Here is a 19368-nt window from a genome sequence, read left to right on the forward strand (position 1 = left end):
TGAGAGAGAGGGACTGAGAGACACCAGTCAGTGTACAGATATCTCCCTGAGAGAGAGGGACTGAGAGACACCACTCAGTGTATAGATATCTCCCTGAGAGACAGGGACTGAGAGACACCAGTCAGTGTACAGATATCTCCCTGAGAGACAGGGACTGAGAGACACCACTCAGTGTACAGATATCTCCCTGAGAGACAGGGACTGAGAGACACCAGTCAGTGTACAGATATCTCCCTGAGAGACACCACTCAGTGTACATAAAGCTCCCTGAGAGACAGGGACTGAGAGACACCAGTCAGTGCACAGGTATCTCCCTGAGAGAGAGGGACTGTGAGACACCAGTCAGTGTACATATATCTCCCTGAGAGAGAGGGACTGAGAGACACCACTCAATGTATAGATATCTCCCTGACAGACAGGGACTGAGAGACACCAGACAGTGTACAGATATCTCCCTGAGAGACAGGGGCTCTGAGACACCACTCAGTGTACAGATATCTCCCTGAGAGAGAGGGACTGAGAGACACCACTCAGTGTACAGATACCTCCCTGAGAGAGAGGGACTGAGAGACACCAGTCAGTGTACAGATATCTCCCTGAGAGAGAGGGACTGAGAGACACCACTCAGTGCACAGATATCTCCCTGAGAGACAGGGACTGAGAGACACCAGTCAGAGTACAGATATCTCCCTGAGAGAGAGGGACTGAGAGACACCATTCAGTGTACAGATATCTCCCTGAGAGACAGGAACTGAGAGACACCACTCAGTGTACAGATATCTCCCTGAGAGAGAGGGACTGAGAGACACCACTCAGTGTACAGATATCTCCCTGAGAGACAAGGACTGAGAGACACCAGTCAGTGTACATATATCTCCCTGAGAGACAGGGACTGAGAGACACCACTCAGTGCACAGATACCTCCCTGTGAGAGGGATTGAGAGACACCAGTCAGTGTACATATATCTCCCTGAGAGACAGGGACTGAGAGACACCAGTCAGTGTACAGATATCTCCCTGAGAGAGAGGGACTGAGAGACACCACTCAGTGTACAGATATCTCCCTGAGAGAGAGGGACTGAGAGACACTAGTCAGCGTACAGATATCTCCCTGAGAGAGAGGGACTGAGAGACACCAGTCAGTGTACAGATGTCACCCTGAGAGACAGGGACTGAGAGACACCACTCAGTGTATAGATATCTCCCTGAGAGACAGGGACTGAGAGACACCAGTCAGTGTACAGATATCTCCCTGAGAGAGAGGGACTGAGAGACACCACTCAGTGTACAGATATCTCCCTGAGAGACAGGGACTGAGAGACACCAGTCAGTGTACAGATATCTCCCTGAGAGAGAGGGACTGTGAGACACCACTCAGTGTACATAAAGCTCCCTGAGAGACAGGGACTGAGAGACACCAGTCAGTGTACAGATATCTCCCTGAGAGACACCACTCAGTGTACATAAAGCTCCCTGAGAGACAGGGACTGAGAGACACCAGTCAGTGTACAGGTATCTCCCTGAGAGAGAGGGACTGTGAGACACCAGTCAGTGTACAGATATCTCCCTGAGAGAGAGGGACTGAGAGACACCACTCAGTGTATAGATTTCTTCCTGAGAGAGAGGGACTGAGAGACACCAGACAGTGTACAGATATCTCCCTGAGAGACAGGGGCTGTGAGACACCACTCAGTGTACAGATATCTCCCTGAGAGCGAGGGACTGAGAGACACCAGTCAGTGTCCAGATATCTCCCTGAGAGAGAGGGACTGAGAGACACCAGTCAGTGTACATATATCTCCCTGAGAGACAGGGACTGAGAGACACCACTCAGTGTACAGATATCTCCCTGAGAGAGAGGGACTGAGAGACACCACTCAGTGTACAGATATCTCCCTGAGAGAGAGGGACTGAGAGACACCAGTCAGTGTACAGATATCTCCCTGAGAGAGAGGGACTGAGAGACACCACTCAGTGTACAGATATCTCCCTCAGAGACAGGGACTGAGAGACACCAGTCAGAGTACAGATATCTCCCTGAGAGAGAGGGACTGAGAGACACCACTCAGTGTACAGATATCTCCCTGAGAGAGAGGGACTGTGAGACACCACTCAGTGCACAGATATCTCCCTGAGAGAGAGGGGCTGAGAGACACCAGTCAGTGTACAGATATCTCCCTGAGAGAGAGGGACTGAGAGACACCACTCAGTGTACAGATATCTCCCTGAGAGACACCACTCAGTGTACATAAAGCTCACTGAGAGACATGGACTGAGAGACACCAGTCAGTGTACAGATATCTCCCTGAGAGAGAGGGACTGAGAGACACCAGTCAGTGTACATATATCTCCCTGAGAGACAGGGACTGAGAGACACCACTCAGTGTACAGATATCTCCCTGAGAGAGAGGGACTGAGAGACACCACTCAGTGTACAGATATCTCCCTGAGAGAGAGGGACTGAGAGACACCAGTCAGTGTACAGATATCTCCCTGAGAGAGAGGGACTGAGAGACACCACTCAGTGTACAGATATCTCCCTCAGAGACAGGGACTGAGAGACACCAGTCAGAGTACAGATATCTCCCTGAGAGAGAGGGACTGAGAGACACCACTCAGTGTACAGATATCTCCCTGAGAGAGAGGGACTGTGAGACACCACTCAGTGCACAGATATCTCCCTGAGAGAGAGGGGCTGAGAGACACCAGTCAGTGTACAGATATCTCCCTGAGAGAGAGGGACTGAGAGACACCACTCAGTGTACAGATATCTCCCTGAGAGACACCACTCAGTGTACATAAAGCTCACTGAGAGACATGGACTGAGAGACACCAGTCAGTGTACAGATATCTCCCTGAGAGACAGGGACTGAGAGACACCAGTCAGTGTACAGATATCTCCCTGAGAGACAGGGACTGAGAGACACCAGTCAGTGTACAGATATCTCCCTGAGAGACAGGGACTGAGAGACACCAGTCAGTGTACAGATATCTCCCTGAGAGTCAGGGACTGAGAGACACCACTCAGTGTACAGATATCTCCCTGAGAGACAGGGACTGAGAGACACCAGTCAGTGTACAGATATCTCCCTGAGAGAGAGGGACTGTGAGACACCACTCAGTGTACATAAAGCTCCCTGAGAGACAGGGACTGAGAGACACCAGTCAGTGTACAGATATCTCCCTGAGAGACACCACTCAGTGTACATAAAGCTCCCTGAGAGACAGGGAATGAGAGACACCAGTCAGTGCACAGGTATCTCCCTGAGAGAGAGGGACTGTGAGACACCAGTCAGTGTACATATATCTCCCTGAGAGAGAGGGACTGAGAGACACCACTCAATGTATAGATATCTCCCTGACAGACAGGGACTGAGAGACACCAGACAGTGTACAGATATCTCCCTGAGAGACAGGGGCTGTGAGACACCACTCAGTGTACAGATATCTCCCTGAGAGAGAGGGACTGAGAGACACCACTCAGTGTACAGATACCTCCCTGAGAGAGAGGGACTGAGAGACACCACTCAGTGCACAGATATCTCCCTGAGAGACAGGGACTGAGAGACACCAGTCAGAGTACAGATATCTCCCTGAGAGAGAGGGACTGAGAGACACAATTCAGTGTACAGATATCTCCCTGAGAGACAGGAACTGAGAGACACCACTCAGTGTACAGATATCTCCCTGAGAGAGAGGGACTGAGAGACACCACTCAGTGTACAGATATCTCCCTGAGAGACAAGGACTGAGAGACACCAGTCAGTGTACATATATCTCCCTGAGAGACAGGGACTGAGAGACACCACTCAGTGCACAGATACCTCCCTGTGAGAGGGACTGAGAGACACCAGTCAGTGTACATATATCTCCCTGAGAGACAGGGACTGAGAGACACCACTCAGTGTACAGATATCTCCCTGAGAGAGAGGGACTGAGAGACACTAGTCAGCGTACAGATATCTCCCTGAGAGAGAGGGACTGAGAGACACCAGTCAGTGTACAGATATCTCCCTGAGAGACAGGGACTGAGAGACACCACTCAGTGTATAGATATCTCCCTGAGAGACAGGGACTGAGAGACACCACTCAGTGTACAGATATCTCCCTGAGAGAGAGGGACTGTGAGACACCACTCAGTGTACATAAAGCTCCCTGAGAGACAGGGACTGAGAGACACCAGTCAGTGTACAGATATCTCCCTGAGAGACACCACTCAGTGTACATAAAGCTCCCTGAGAGACAGGGACTGAGAGACACCAGTCAGTGTACAGGTATCTCCCTGAGAGAGAGGGACTGTGAGACACCAGTCAGTGTACAGATATCTCCCTGAGAGAGAGGGACTGAGAGACACCACTCAGTGTATAGATATCTCCCTGAGAGAGAGGGACTGAGAGACACCAGACAGTGTACAGATATCTCCCTGAGAGACAGGGGCTGTGAGACACCACTCAGTGTACAGATATCTCCCTGAGAGAGAGGGACTGAGAGACACCAGTCAGTGTCCAGATATCTCCCTGAGAGAGAGGGACTGAGAGACACCAGTCAGTGTACATATATCTCCCTGAGAGACAGGGACTGAGAGACACCAGTCAGTGTACAGATATCTCCCTGAGAGAGAGGGACTGAGAGACACCACTCAGTGTACAGATATCTCCCTGAGAGAGAGGGACTGAGAGACACCAGTCAGTGTACAGATATCTCCCTGAGAGAGAGGGACTGAGAGACACCACTCAGTGTACAGATATCTCCCTCAGAGACAGGGACTGAGAGACACCAGTCAGAGTACAGATATCTCCCTGAGAGAGAGGGACTGAGAGACACCACTCAGTGTATAGATATCTCCCTGACAGACAGGGACTGAGAGACACCAGTCAGTGTACAGATATCTCCCTGAGAGACAGGGGCTGTGAGACACCAGTCAGTGTACAGATATCTCCCTGAGAGACAGGGACTGAGAGACACCACTCAGTGTATAGATATCTCCCTGAGAGACAGGGACTGAGAGACACCAGTCAGTGTACAGATATCTCCCTGAGAGAGAGGGACTGAGAGACACCACTCAGTGTACAGATATCTCCCTGAGAGACAGGGACTGAGAGACACCAGTCAGTGTACAGATATCTCCCTGAGAGAGAGGGACTGTGAGACACCACTCAGTGTACATAAAGCTCCCTGAGAGACAGGGACTGAGAGACACCAGTCAGTGTACAGGTATCTCCCTGAGAGACACCACTCAGTGTACATAACGCTCCCTGAGAGACAGGGACTGAGAGACACCAGTCAGTGTACAGGTATCTCCCTGAGAGAGAGGGACTGTGAGACACCAGTCAGTGTACAGATATCTCCCTGAGAGAGAGGGACTGAGAGACACCACTCAGTGTATAGATATCTTCCTGAGAGAGAGGGACTGAGAGACACCAGACAGTGTACAGATATCTCCCTGAGAGACAGGGGCTGTGAGACACCACTCAGTGTACAGCTATCTCCCTGAGAGAGAGGGACTGAGAGACACCAGTCAGTGTCCAGATATCTCCCTGAGAGAGAGGGACTGAGAGACACCAGTCAGTGTACATATATCTCCCTGAGAGACAGGGACTGAGAGACACCACTCAGTGTTCAGATATCTCCCTGAGAGAGAGGGACTGAGAGACACCACTCAGTGTACAGATATCTCCCTGAGAGAGAGGGACTGAGAGACACCAGTCAGTGTACAGATATCTCCCTGAGAGAGAGGGACTGAGAGACACCAGTCAGTGTACAGATATCTCCCTGAGAGAGAGGACTGTGAGACACCACTCAGTGTACAGATATCTCCCTGAGAGACAGGGACTGAGAGACACCACTCAGTGTACAGATATCTCCCTGAGAGACAGGGACTGTGAGACACCACTCAGTGCACAGATATCTCCCTGAGAGAGAGGGGCTGAGAGACACCAGTCAGTGTACAGATATCTCCCTGAGAGAGAGGGACTGAGAGACACCACTCAGTGTACAGATATCTCCCTGAGAGACACCACTCAGTGTACATAAAGCTCACTGAGAGACATGGACTGAGAGACACCAGTCAGTGTACAGATATCTCCCTGAGAGACAGGGACTGAGAGACACCAGTCAGTGTACAGATATCTCCCTGAGAGACAGGGACTGAGAGACACCAGTCAGTGTACAGATATCTCCCTGAGAGACAGGGACTGAGAGACACCAGTCAGTGTACAGATATCTCCCTGAGAGACAGGGACTGAGAGACACCACTCAGTGTACAGATATCTCCCTGAGAGACAGGGACTGAGAGACACCAGTCAGTGTACAGATATCTCCCTGAGAGAGAGGGACTGTGAGACACCACTCAGTGTACATAAAGCTCCCTGAGAGACAGGGACTGAGAGACACCAGTCAGTGTACAGATATCTCCCTGAGAGACACCACTCAGTGTACATAAAGCTCCCTGAGAGACAGGGACTGAGAGACACAAGTCAGTGCACAGGTATCTCCCTGAGAGAGAGGGACTGTGAGACACCAGTCAGTGTACATATATCTCCCTGAGAGAGAGGGACTGAGAGACACCACTCAATGTATAGATATCTCCCTGACAGACAGGGACTGAAAGACACCAGACAGTGTACAGATATCTCCCTGAGAGACAGGGGCTGTGAGACACCACTCAGTGTACAGATATCTCCCTGAGAGAGAGGGACTGAGAGACACCACTCAGTGTACAGATACCTCCCTGAGAGAGAGGGACTGAGAGACACCACTCAGTGCACAGATATCTCCCTGAGAGAGAGGGACTGAGAGACACCAGTCAGAGTACAGATATCTCCCTGAGAGAGAGGGACTGAGAGACACAATTCAGTGTACAGATATCTCCCTGAGAGACAGGAACTGAGAGACACCACTCAGTGTACAGATATCTCCCTGAGAGAGAGGGACTGAGAGACACCACTCAGTGTACATATATCTCCCTGAGAGACAGGGACTGAGAGACACCACTCAGTGCACAGATACCTCCCTGTGAGAGGGACTGAGAGACACCAGTCAGTGTACATATATCTCCCTGAGAGACAGGGACTGAGAGACACCACTCAGTGTACAGATATCTCCCTGAGAGAGAGGGACTGAGAGACACTAGTCAGCGTACAGATATCTCCCTGAGAGAGAGGGACTGAGAGACACCAGTCAGTGTACAGATATCTCCCTGAGAGACAGGGACTGAGAGACACCACTCAGTGTATAGATATCTCCCTGAGAGACAGGGACTGAGAGACACCACTCAGTGTACAGATATCTCCCTGAGAGAGAGGGACTGTGAGACACCACTCAGTGTACATAAAGCTCCCTGAGAGACAGGGACTGAGAGACACCAGTCAGTGTACAGATATCTCCCTGAGAGACACCACTCAGTGTACATAAAGCTCCCTGAGAGACAGGGACTGAGAGACACCAGTCAGTGTACAGGTATCTCCCTGAGAGAGAGGGACTGTGAGACACCAGTCAGTGTACAGATATCTCCCTGAGAGAGAGGGACTGAGAGACACCACTCAGTGTATAGATATCTCCCTGAGAGAGAGGGACTGAGAGACACCAGACAGTGTACAGATATCTCCCTGAGAGACAGGGGCTGTGAGACACCACTCAGTGTACAGATATCTCCCTGAGAGAGAGGGACTGAGAGACACCAGTCAGTGTCCAGATATCTCCCTGAGAGAGAGGGACTGAGAGACACCAGTCAGTGTACATATATCTCCCTGAGAGACAGGGACTGAGAGACACCAGTCAGTGTACAGATATCTCCCTGAGAGAGAGGGACTGAGAGACACCAGTCAGTGTACAGATATCTCCCTGAGAGAGAGGGACTGAGAGACACCAGTCAGTGTACAGATATCTCCCTGAGAGAGAGGGACTGAGAGACACCAGTCAGTGTACAGATATCTCCCTCAGAGACAGGGACTGAGAGACACCACTCAGTGTACAGATATCTCCCTGAGAGACAGGGACTGAGAGACACCACTCAGTGTACAGATATCTCCCTGAGAGAGAGGGACTGAGAGACACCAGTCAGTGTCCAGATATCTCCCTGAGAGAGAGGGACTGAGAGACACCAGTCAGTGTACATATATCTCCCTGAGAGACAGGGACTGAGAGACACCACTCAGTGTACAGATATCTCCCTGAGAGAGAGGGACTGAGAGACACCACTCAGTGTACAGATATCTCCCTGAGAGAGAGGGACTGAGAGACACCAGTCAGTGTACAGATATCTCCCTGAGAGAGAGGGACTGAGAGACACCAGTCAGTGTACAGATATCTCCCTGAGAGAGAGGACTGTGAGACACCACTCAGTGTACAGATATCTCCCTGAGAGACAGGGACTGAGAGACACCACTCAGTGTACAGATATCTCCCTGAGAGACAGGGACTGTGAGACACCACTCAGTGCACAGATATCTCCCTGAGAGAGAGGGGCTGAGAGACACCAGTCAGTGTACAGATATCTCCCTGAGAGAGAGGGACTGAGAGACACCACTCAGTGTACAGATATCTCCCTGAGAGACACCACTCAGTGTACATAAAGCTCACTGAGAGACATGGACTGAGAGACACCAGTCAGTGTACAGATATCTCCCTGAGAGACAGGGACTGAGAGACACCAGTCAGTGTACAGATATCTCCCTGAGAGACAGGGACTGAGAGACACCACTCAGTGTACAGATATCTCCCTGAGAGACAGGGACTGAGAGACACCAGTCAGTGTACAGATATCTCCCTGAGAGACAGGGACTGAGAGACACCACTCAGTGTACAGATATCTCCCTGAGAGACAGGGACTGAGAGACACCAGTCAGTGTACAGATATCTCCCTGAGAGACAGGGACTGAGAGACACCAGTCAGTGTACAGATATCTCCCTGAGAGAGAGGGACTGTGAGACACCACTCAGTGTACATAAAGCTCCCTGAGAGACAGGGACTGAGAGACACCAGTCAGTGTACAGATATCTCCCTGAGAGACACCACTCAGTGTACATAAAGCTCCCTGAGAGACAGGGACTGAGAGACACAAGTCAGTGCACAGGTATCTCCCTGAGAGAGAGGGACTGTGAGACACCAGTCAGTGTACATATATCTCCCTGAGAGAGAGGGACTGAGAGACACCACTCAATGTATAGATATCTCCCTGACAGACAGGGACTGAAAGACACCAGACAGTGTACAGATATCTCCCTGAGAGACAGGGGCTGTGAGACACCACTCAGTGTACAGATATCTCCCTGAGAGAGAGGGACTGAGAGACACCACTCAGTGTACAGATACCTCCCTGAGAGAGAGGGACTGAGAGACACCACTCAGTGCACAGATATCTCCCTGAGAGAGAGGGACTGAGAGACACCAGTCAGAGTACAGATATCTCCCTGAGAGAGAGGGACTGAGAGACACAATTCAGTGTACAGATATCTCCCTGAGAGACAGGAACTGAGAGACACCACTCAGTGTACAGATATCTCCCTGAGAGAGAGGGACTGAGAGACACCACTCAGTGTACATATATCTCCCTGAGAGACAGGGACTGAGAGACACCACTCAGTGCACAGATACCTCCCTGTGAGAGGGACTGAGAGACACCAGTCAGTGTACATATATCTCCCTGAGAGACAGGGACTGAGAGACACCACTCAGTGTACAGATATCTCCCTGAGAGAGAGGGACTGAGAGACACTAGTCAGCGTTCAGATATCTCCCTGAGAGAGAGGGACTGAGAGACACCAGTCAGTGTACAGATATCTCCCTGAGAGACAGGGACTGAGAGACACCACTCAGTGTATAGATATCTCCCTGAGAGACAGGGACTGAGAGACACCACTCAGTGTACAGATATCTCCCTGAGAGAGAGGGACTGTGAGACACCACTCAGTGTACATAAAGCTCCCTGAGAGACAGGGACTGAGAGACACCAGTCAGTGTACAGATATCTCCCTGAGAGACACCACTCAGTGTACATAAAGCTCCCTGAGAGACAGGGACTGAGAGACACCAGTCAGTGTACAGGTATCTCCCTGAGAGAGAGGGACTGTGAGACACCAGTCAGTGTACAGATATCTCCCTGAGAGAGAGGGACTGAGAGACACCACTCAGTGTATAGATATCTCCCTGAGAGAGAGGGACTGAGAGACACCAGACAGTGTACAGATATCTCCCTGAGAGACAGGGGCTGTGAGACACCACTCAGTGTACAGATATCTCCCTGAGAGAGAGGGACTGAGAGACACCAGTCAGTGTCCAGATATCTCCCTGAGAGAGAGGGACTGAGAGACACCAGTCAGTGTACATATATCTCCCTGAGAGACAGGGACTGAGAGACACCAGTCAGTGTACAGATATCTCCCTGAGAGAGAGGGACTGAGAGACACCAGTCAGTGTACAGATATCTCCCTGAGAGAGAGGGACTGAGAGACACCAGTCAGTGTACAGATATCTCCCTGAGAGAGAGGGACTGAGAGACACCACTCAGTGTACAGATATCTCCCTCAGAGACAGGGACTGAGAGACACCAGTCAGAGTACAGATATCTCCCTGAGAGAGAGGGACTGAGAGACACCACTCAGTGTATAGATATCTCCCTGACAGACAGGGACTGAGAGACACCAGTCAGTGTACAGATATCTCCCTGAGAGACAGGGGCTGTGAGACACCAGTCAGTGTACAGATATCTCCCTGAGAGACAGGGACTGAGAGACACCACTCAGTGTATAGATATCTCCCTGAGAGACAGGGACTGAGAGACACCAGTCAGTGTACAGATATCTCCCTGAGAGAGAGGGACTGAGAGACACCACTCAGTGTACAGATATCTCCCTGAGAGACAGGGACTGAGAGACACCAGTCAGTGTACAGATATCTCCCTGAGAGAGAGGGACTGTGAGACACCACTCAGTGTACATAAAGCTCCCTGAGAGACAGGGACTGAGAGACACCAGTCAGTGTACAGATATCTCCCTGAGAGACACCACTCAGTGTACATAACGCTCCCTGAGAGACAGGGACTGAGAGACACCAGTCAGTGTACAGGTATCTCCCTGAGAGAGAGGGACTGTGAGACACCAGTCAGTGTACAGATATCTCCCTGAAAGAGAGGGACTGAGAGACACCACTCAGTGTATAGATATCTTCCTGAGAGAGAGGGACTGAGAGACACCAGACAGTGTACAGATATCTCCCTGAGAGACAGGGGCTGTGAGACACCACTCAGTGTACAGATATCTCCCTGAGAGAGAGGGTCTGAGAGACACCAGTCAGTGTCCAGATATCTCCCTGAGAGAGAGGGACTGAGAGACACCAGTCAGTGTACATATATCTCCCTGAGAGACAGGGACTGAGAGACACCACTCAGTGTACAGATATCTCCCTGAGAGAGAGGGACTGAGAGACACCACTCAGTGTACAGATATCTCCCTGAGAGAGAGGGACTGAGAGACACCAGTCAGTGTACAGATATCTCCCTGAGAGAGAGGGACTGAGAGACACCACTCAGTGTACAGATATCTCCCTCAGAGACAGGGACTGAGAGTCACCAGTCAGAGTACAGATATCTCCCTGAGAGAGAGGGACTGAGAGACACCACTCAGTGTACAGATATCTCCCTGAGAGAGAGGGACTGTGAGACACCACTCAGTGCACAGATATCTCCCTGAGAGAGAGGGGCTGAGAGACACCAGTCAGTGTACAGATATCTCCCTGAGAGAGAGGGACTGAGAGACACCACTCAGTGTATAGATATCTCCCTGACAGACAGGGACTGAGAGACACCAGTCAGTGTACAGATATCTCCCTGAGAGACAGGGGCTTTGAGACACCAGTCAGTGTACAGATATCTCCCTGAGAGCGAGGGACTGAGAGACACCAGTCAGTGTACAGATATCTCCCTGAGAGAGAGGGACTGAGAGACACCAGTCAGTGTACAAATATCTCCCTGAGAGACAGGGACTGAGAGACACCACTCAGTGTACAGATACCTCCCTGAGAGAGAGGGACTGAGAGACACCACTCAGTGTACAGATATCTCCCTGAGAGAGAGGGACTGTGAGACACCACTCAGTGCACAGATATCTCCCTGAGAGAGAGGGGCTGAGAGACACCAGTCAGTGTACAGATATCTCCCTGAGAGAGAGGGACTGAGAGACACCACTCAGTGTACAGATATCTCCCTGAGAGACACCACTCAGTGTACATAAAGCTCACTGAGAGACAGGGACTGAGAGACACCAGTCAGTGTACAGATATCTCCCTGAGAGACAGGGACTGAGAGACACCAGTCAGTGTACAGATATCTCCCTGAGAGACAGGGACTGAGAGACACCAGTCAGTGTACAGATATCTCCCTGAGAGACAGGGACTGAGAGACACCAGTCAGTGTACAGATATCTCCCTGAGAGACAGGGACTGAGAGACACCACTCAGTGTACAGATATCTCCCTGAGAGACAGGGACTGAGCGACACCAGTCAGTGTACAGATATCTCCCTGAGAGAGAGGGACTGTGAGACACCACTCAGTGTACATAAAGCTCCCTGAGAGACAGGGACTGAGAGACACCAGTCAGTGTACAGATATCTCCCTGAGAGACACCACTCAGTGTACATAAAGCTCCCTGAGAGACAGGGACTGAGAGACACCACTCAGTGCACAGGTATCTCCCTGAGAGAGAGGGACTGTGAGACACCAGTCAGTGTACATATATCTCCCTGAGAGAGAGGGACTGAGAGACACCACTCAATGTATAGATATCTCCCTGACAGACAGGGACTGAGAGACACCAGACAGTGTACAGATATCTCCCTGAGAGACAGGGGCTGTGAGACACCACTCAGTGTACAGATATCTCCCTGAAAGAGAGGGACTGAGAGACACCACTCAGTGTACAGATACCTCCCTGAGAGAGAGGGACTGAGAGACACCACTCAATGTATAGATATCTCCCTGACAGACAGGGACTGAGAGACACCAGACAGTGTACAGATATCTCCCTGAGAGACAGGGACTGAGAGACACCAGTCAGAGTACAGATATCTCCCTGAGAGAGAGGGACTGAGAGACACCATTCAGTGTACAGATATCTCCCTGAGAGACAGGAACTGAGAGACACCACTCAGTGTACAGATATCTCCCTGAGAGAGAGGGACTGAGAGACACCACTCAGTGTACAGATATCTCCCTGAGAGACAAGGACTGAGAGACACCAGTCAGTGTACATATATCTCCCTGAGAGACAGGGACTGAGAGACACCACTCAGTGCACAGATACCTCCCTGTGAGAGGGACTGAGAGACACCAGTCAGTGTACATATATCTCCCTGAGAGACAGGGACTGAGAGACACCACTCAGTGTACAGATATCTCCCTGAGAGAGAGGGACTGAGAGACACCACTCTGTGCACAGATATCTCCCTGAGAGAGAGGGACTGAGAGACACTAGTCAGCGTACAGATATCTCCCTGAGAGAGAGGGACTGAGAGACACCAGTCAGTGTACAGATATCTCCCTGAGAGACAGGGACTGAGAGACACCACTCAGTGTATAGATATCTCCCTGAGAGAGAGGGACTGAGAGACACCAGTCAGTGTACAGATATCTCCCTGAGAGAGAGGGACTGTGAGACACCACTCAGTGTACATAAAGCTCCCTGAGAGACAGGGACTGAGAGACACCAGTCAGTGTACAGATATCTCCCTGAGAGACACCACTCAGTGTACATAAAGCTCCCTGAGAGACAGGGACTGAGAGACACCAGTCAGTGTACAGGTATCTCCCTGAGAGAGAGGGACTGTGAGACACCAGTCAGTGTACAGATATCTCCCTGAGAGACACCACTCAGTGTACAGATATCTCCCTGAGAGAGAGGGACTGAGAGACACCACTCAGTGTACAGATATCTCCCTGAGAGACAAGGACTGAGAGACACCAGTCAGTGTACATATATCTCCCTGAGAGACAGGGACTGAGAGACACCACTCAGTGCACAGATACCTCCCTGTGAGAGGGACTGAGAGACACCAGTCAGTGTACATATATCTCCCTGAGAGACAGGGACTGAGAGACACCACTCAGTGTACAGATATCTCCCTGAGAGAGAGGGACTGAGAGACACCACTCTGTGCACAGATATCTCCCTGAGAGAGAGGGACTGAGAGACACTAGTCAGCGTACAGATATCTCCCTGAGAGAGAGGGACTGAGAGACACCAGTCAGTGTACAGATATCTCCCTGAGAGACAGGGACTGAGAGACACCACTCAGTGTATAGATATCTCCCTGAGAGAGAGGGACTGAGAGACACCAGTCAGTGTACAGATATCTCCCTGAGAGAGAGGGACTGTGAGACACCACTCAGTGTACATAAAGCTCCCTGAGAGACAGGGACTGAGAGACACCAGTCAGTGTACAGATATCTCCCTGAGAGACACCACTCAGTGTACATAAAGCTCCCTGAGAGACAGGGACTGAGAGACACCAGTCAGTGTACAGGTATCTCCCTGAGAGAGAGGGACTGTGAGACACCAGTCAGTGTACAGATATCTCCCTGAGAGAGAGGGACTGAGAGACACCACTCAGTGTATAGATATCTCCCTGAGAGAGAGGGACTGAGAGACACCAGACAGTGTACAGATATCTCCCTGAGAGACAGGGGCTGTGAGACACCACTCAGTGTACAGATATCTCCCTGAGAGAGAGGGACTGAGAGAAACCAGTCAGTGTCCAGATATCTCCCTGAGAGAGAGGGACTGAGAGACACCAGTCAGTGTACATATATCTCCCTGAGAGACAGGGACTGAGAGACACCACTCAGTGTACAGATATCTCCCTGAGAGAGAGGGACTGAGAGAAACCACTCAGTGTACAGATATCTCCCTGAGAGAGAGGGACTGAGAGACACCAGTCAGTGTACAGATATCTCCCTGAGAGAGAGGGACTGAGAGACACCAGTCAGAGTACAGATATCTCCCTCAGAGACAGGGACTGAGAGACACCAGTCAGAGTACAGATATCTCCCTGAGAGAGAGGGACTGAGAGACACTACTCAGTGTACAGATATCTCCCTGAGAGAGAGGGACTGTGAGACACCACTCAGTGCACAGATATCTCCCTGAGAGAGAGGGGCTGAGAGACACCAGTCAGTGTACAGATATCTCCCTGAGAGAGAGGGACTGAGAGACACCACTCAGTGTATAGATATCTCCCTGACAGACAGGGACTGAGAGACACCAGTCAGTGTACAGATATCTCCCTGAGAGACAGGGGCTGTGAGACACCAGTCAGTGTACAGATATCTCCCTGAGAGCGAGGGACTGAGAGACACCAGTCAGTGTACAGATATCTCCCTGAGAGAGAGGGACTGAGAGACACCAGTCAGTGTACAAATATCTCCCTGAGAGACAGGGACTGAGAGACACCACTCAGTGTACAGATACCTCCCTGAGAGAGAGGGACTGAGAGACACCACTCAGTGTACAGATATCTCCCTGAGAGAGAGGGAATGAGAGACACCAGTCAGTGTACAGATATCTCACTGAGAGAGAGGGACTGAGAGACACCACTCAGTGTACAGATACCTCCCTCAGAGACAGGGACTGAGAGACACCAGTCAGAGTACAGATATCTCCCTGAGAGAGAGGGACTGAGAGACACCACTCAGTGTACAGATATCTCCCTGAGAGAGAGGGACTGTGAGACACCACTCAGTGCACAGATATCTCCCTGAGAGAGAGGGGCTGAGAGACACCAGTCAGTGTACAGATATCTCCCTGAGAGAGAGGGACTGAGAGACACCACTCAGTGTACAGATATCTCCCTGAGAGACACCACTCAGTGTACATAAAGCTCACTGAGAGACAGGGACTGAGAGACACCAGTCAGTGTACAGATATCTCCCTGAGAGACAGGGACTGAGAGACACCACTCAGTGTACAGATACCTCCCTTAGAGAGAGGGACTGAGAGACACCAGTCAGTGTACAGATATCTCCCTGAGAGAGAGGGACTGAGAGACACCACTCAGTGTACAGATATCTCCCTGAGAGACAGGTACTGAGATACACCAGTCAGAGTACAGATATCTCCCTGAGAGAGAGGGACTGAGAGACACCAATCACTGTACAGATATCTCCCTGAGAGACAGGGACTGAGAGACACCAGTCAGTGCGCATATATCTCCCTGAGAGACAGGGACTGAGAGACACCACTCAGTGTACAGATACCTCCCTGAGAGAGAGGGACTGAGAGACACCAGTCAGTGTACATATATCTCCCTGAGAGAGAGAGGGACTGAGAGACACCACTCAGTGTTTAGATATCTCCCTGACAGACAGGGACTGAGAGACACCAGTCAGTGTACAGATATCTCCCTGAGAGACAGGGGCTATGAGACACCAGTCAGTGTACAGATATCTCCCTGAGAGACAGGGACTGAGAGACACCAGTCAGTGTACAGATATCTCCCTGAGAGAGACGGACTGAGAGACACCACTCAGTGTATAGATATCTCCCTGACAGACAGGGACTGAGAGACACCAGTCAGTGTACAGATACCTCCCTGAGAGAGAACGACTGAGGGACACCAGTCAGTGTACATATATCTCCCTGAGAGACAGGGACTGAGAGACACCAGTCAGTGTACAGATACCTCCCTGAGAGAGAACGACTGAGGGACACCAGTCAGTGTACATATATCTCCCTGAGAGACAGGGACTGAGAGACACCACTCAGTGTACAGATATCTCCTTGAGAGAGGGGGACTGAGAGACACCACTCAGTGTACAGATATCTCCCTGAGAGACAGGGACTGAGAGACACCAGTCAGTGTACAGATATCTCCCTGAGAGAGAGGGACTGAGAGACACCACTCAGTGTACAGATATCTCCCTGAGAGACAGGGACTGAGAGATACCAGTCAGTGTACAGATATCTCCCTGAGAGAGAGGGACTGAGAGACACCACTCAGTGTACATAAAGCTCCCTGAGAGACAGGGACTGAGAGACACCAGTCAGTGTACAGATATCTCCCTGAGAGACACCACTCAGTGTACATAAAGCTCCCTGAGAGACAGGGACTGAGAGACACCAGTCAGTGTACAGATATCTCCCTGAGAGAGAGGGACTGTGAGACACCAGTCAGTGTACAGATATCTCCCTGAGAGAGAGGGACTGAGTGACACCACTCAGTGTATAGATATTTCCCTGACAGACAGGGACTGAGAGACACCAGACAGAGTACAGATATCTCCCTGAGAGAGAGGGACTGAGAGACACCACTCAGTGTACAGATATCTCCCTGAGAGAGAGGGACTGAGAGACACCAGTCAGTGTACAGATATCTCCCTGAGAGAGAGGGACTGAGAGACACCACTCAGTGTACAGATATCTCCCTCAGAGACAGGGACTGAGAGACACCAGTCAGAGTACAGATATCTCCCTGAGAGAGAGGGACTGAGAGACACCACTCAGTGTACAGATATCTCCCTGAGAGACAGGGACTGAGAGACACCAGTCAGTGTACATATATCTCCCTGAGAGACAGGGACTGAGAGACACCACTCAGTGTACAGATACCTCCCTGAGAGAGAGGGACTGAGAGACAGCAGTCAGTGTACATATATCTCCCTGAGAGAGTGGGACTGAGAGACACCAGTCAGTGTACAGATATCTCCCTGAGAGAGAGGGACTGAGAGACACCAGTCAGTGTACATATATCTCCCTGAGAGAGAGGGACTGAGAGACACCAGTCAGTGTACAGATATCTCCCTGAGAGAGAGGGACTGAGAGACACCACTCAGTGTCTAGATATCTCCCTGACAGACAGGGACTGAGAGACACCAGTCAGTGTACAGATATCTCCCTGAGAGACAGGGGCTGTGAGACACCAGTCAGTGTACAGATATCTCCCTGAGAGAGAGGGACTGAGAGACACCAGTCAGTGTACAAATATCTCCCTGAGAGACAGGGACTGAGAGACACCACTCAGTGTACAGATACCTCCCTGAGAGAGAGGGACTGAGAGACACCACTCAGTGTACAGATATCTCCCTGAGAGAGAGGGACTGAGAGACACCAGTCAGTGTACAGATATCTCCCTGAGAGAGAGGGACTGAGAGACACCACTCAGTGTACAGATATCTCCCTCAGAGACAGGGACTGAGAGACACCAGTCAGAGTACAGATATCTCCCTGAGAGAGAGGGACTGTGAGACACCACTCAGTGCACAGATATCTCCCTGAGAGAGAGGGGCTGAGAGACACCAGTCAGTGTACAGATATCTCCCTGAGAGAGAGGGACTGAGAGACACCACTCAGTGTACAGATATCTCCCTGAGAGACACCACTCAGTGTACATAAAGCTCACTGAGAGACAGGGACTGAGAGACACCAGTCAGTGTACAGATTTCTCCCTGAGAGACAGGGACTGAGAGACACCACTCAGTGTACAGATACCTCCCTTAGAGAGAGGGACTGAGAGACACCAGTCAGTGTACGGATATCTCCCTGAGAGAGAGGGACTGAGAGACACCACTCAGTGTATAGATATCTCCCTGACAGACAGGGACTGAGAGACACCAGTCAGTGTACAGATATCTCCCTGAGAGACAGGGGCTGTGAGACACCAGTCAGTGTAAAGATATCTCCCTGAGAGACAGGGACTGAGAGACACCAGTCAGTGTACAGATATCTCCCTGAGAGAGACGGACTGAGGGACACCAGTCAGTGTACATATATCTCCCTGAGAGACAGGGACTGAGAGACACCACTCAGTGTACAGATATCTCCTTGAGAGAGAGGGACTGAGAGACACCACTCAGTGTACAGATATCTCCCTGAGAGACAGGGACTGAGAGACACCAGTCAGTGTACAGATATCTCCCTGAGAGAGGGACTGAGAGACACCACTCAGTGTACAGATATCTCCCTGAGAGACAGGGACTGAGAGACACCAGTCAGTGTACAGATATCTCCCTGAGAGAGAGGGACTGAGAGACACCACTCAGTGTACATAAAGCTCCCTGAGAGACAGGGACTGAGAGACACCAGTCAGTGTACAGATATCTCCCTGAGAGACACCACTCAGTGTACATAAAGCTCCCTGAGAGACAGGGTCTGAGAGACTCCAGTCAGTGTACAGATATCTCCCTGAGAGAGAGGGACTGTGAGACACCAGTCAGTGTACAGATATCTCCCTGAGAGAGAGGGACTGAGTGACACCACTCAGTGTATAGATATTTCCCTGACAGACAGGGACTGAGAGACACCAGACAAAGTACAGATATCTCCCTGAGAGAGAGGGACTGAGAGACACCACTCAGTGTACAGATATCTCCCTGAGAGAGAGG

This window comes from Heterodontus francisci, chromosome 4 (genome assembly GCF_036365525.1).
Source record: "Heterodontus francisci isolate sHetFra1 chromosome 4, sHetFra1.hap1, whole genome shotgun sequence".
Classification (NCBI taxonomy): domain Eukaryota; kingdom Metazoa; phylum Chordata; class Chondrichthyes; order Heterodontiformes; family Heterodontidae; genus Heterodontus; species Heterodontus francisci.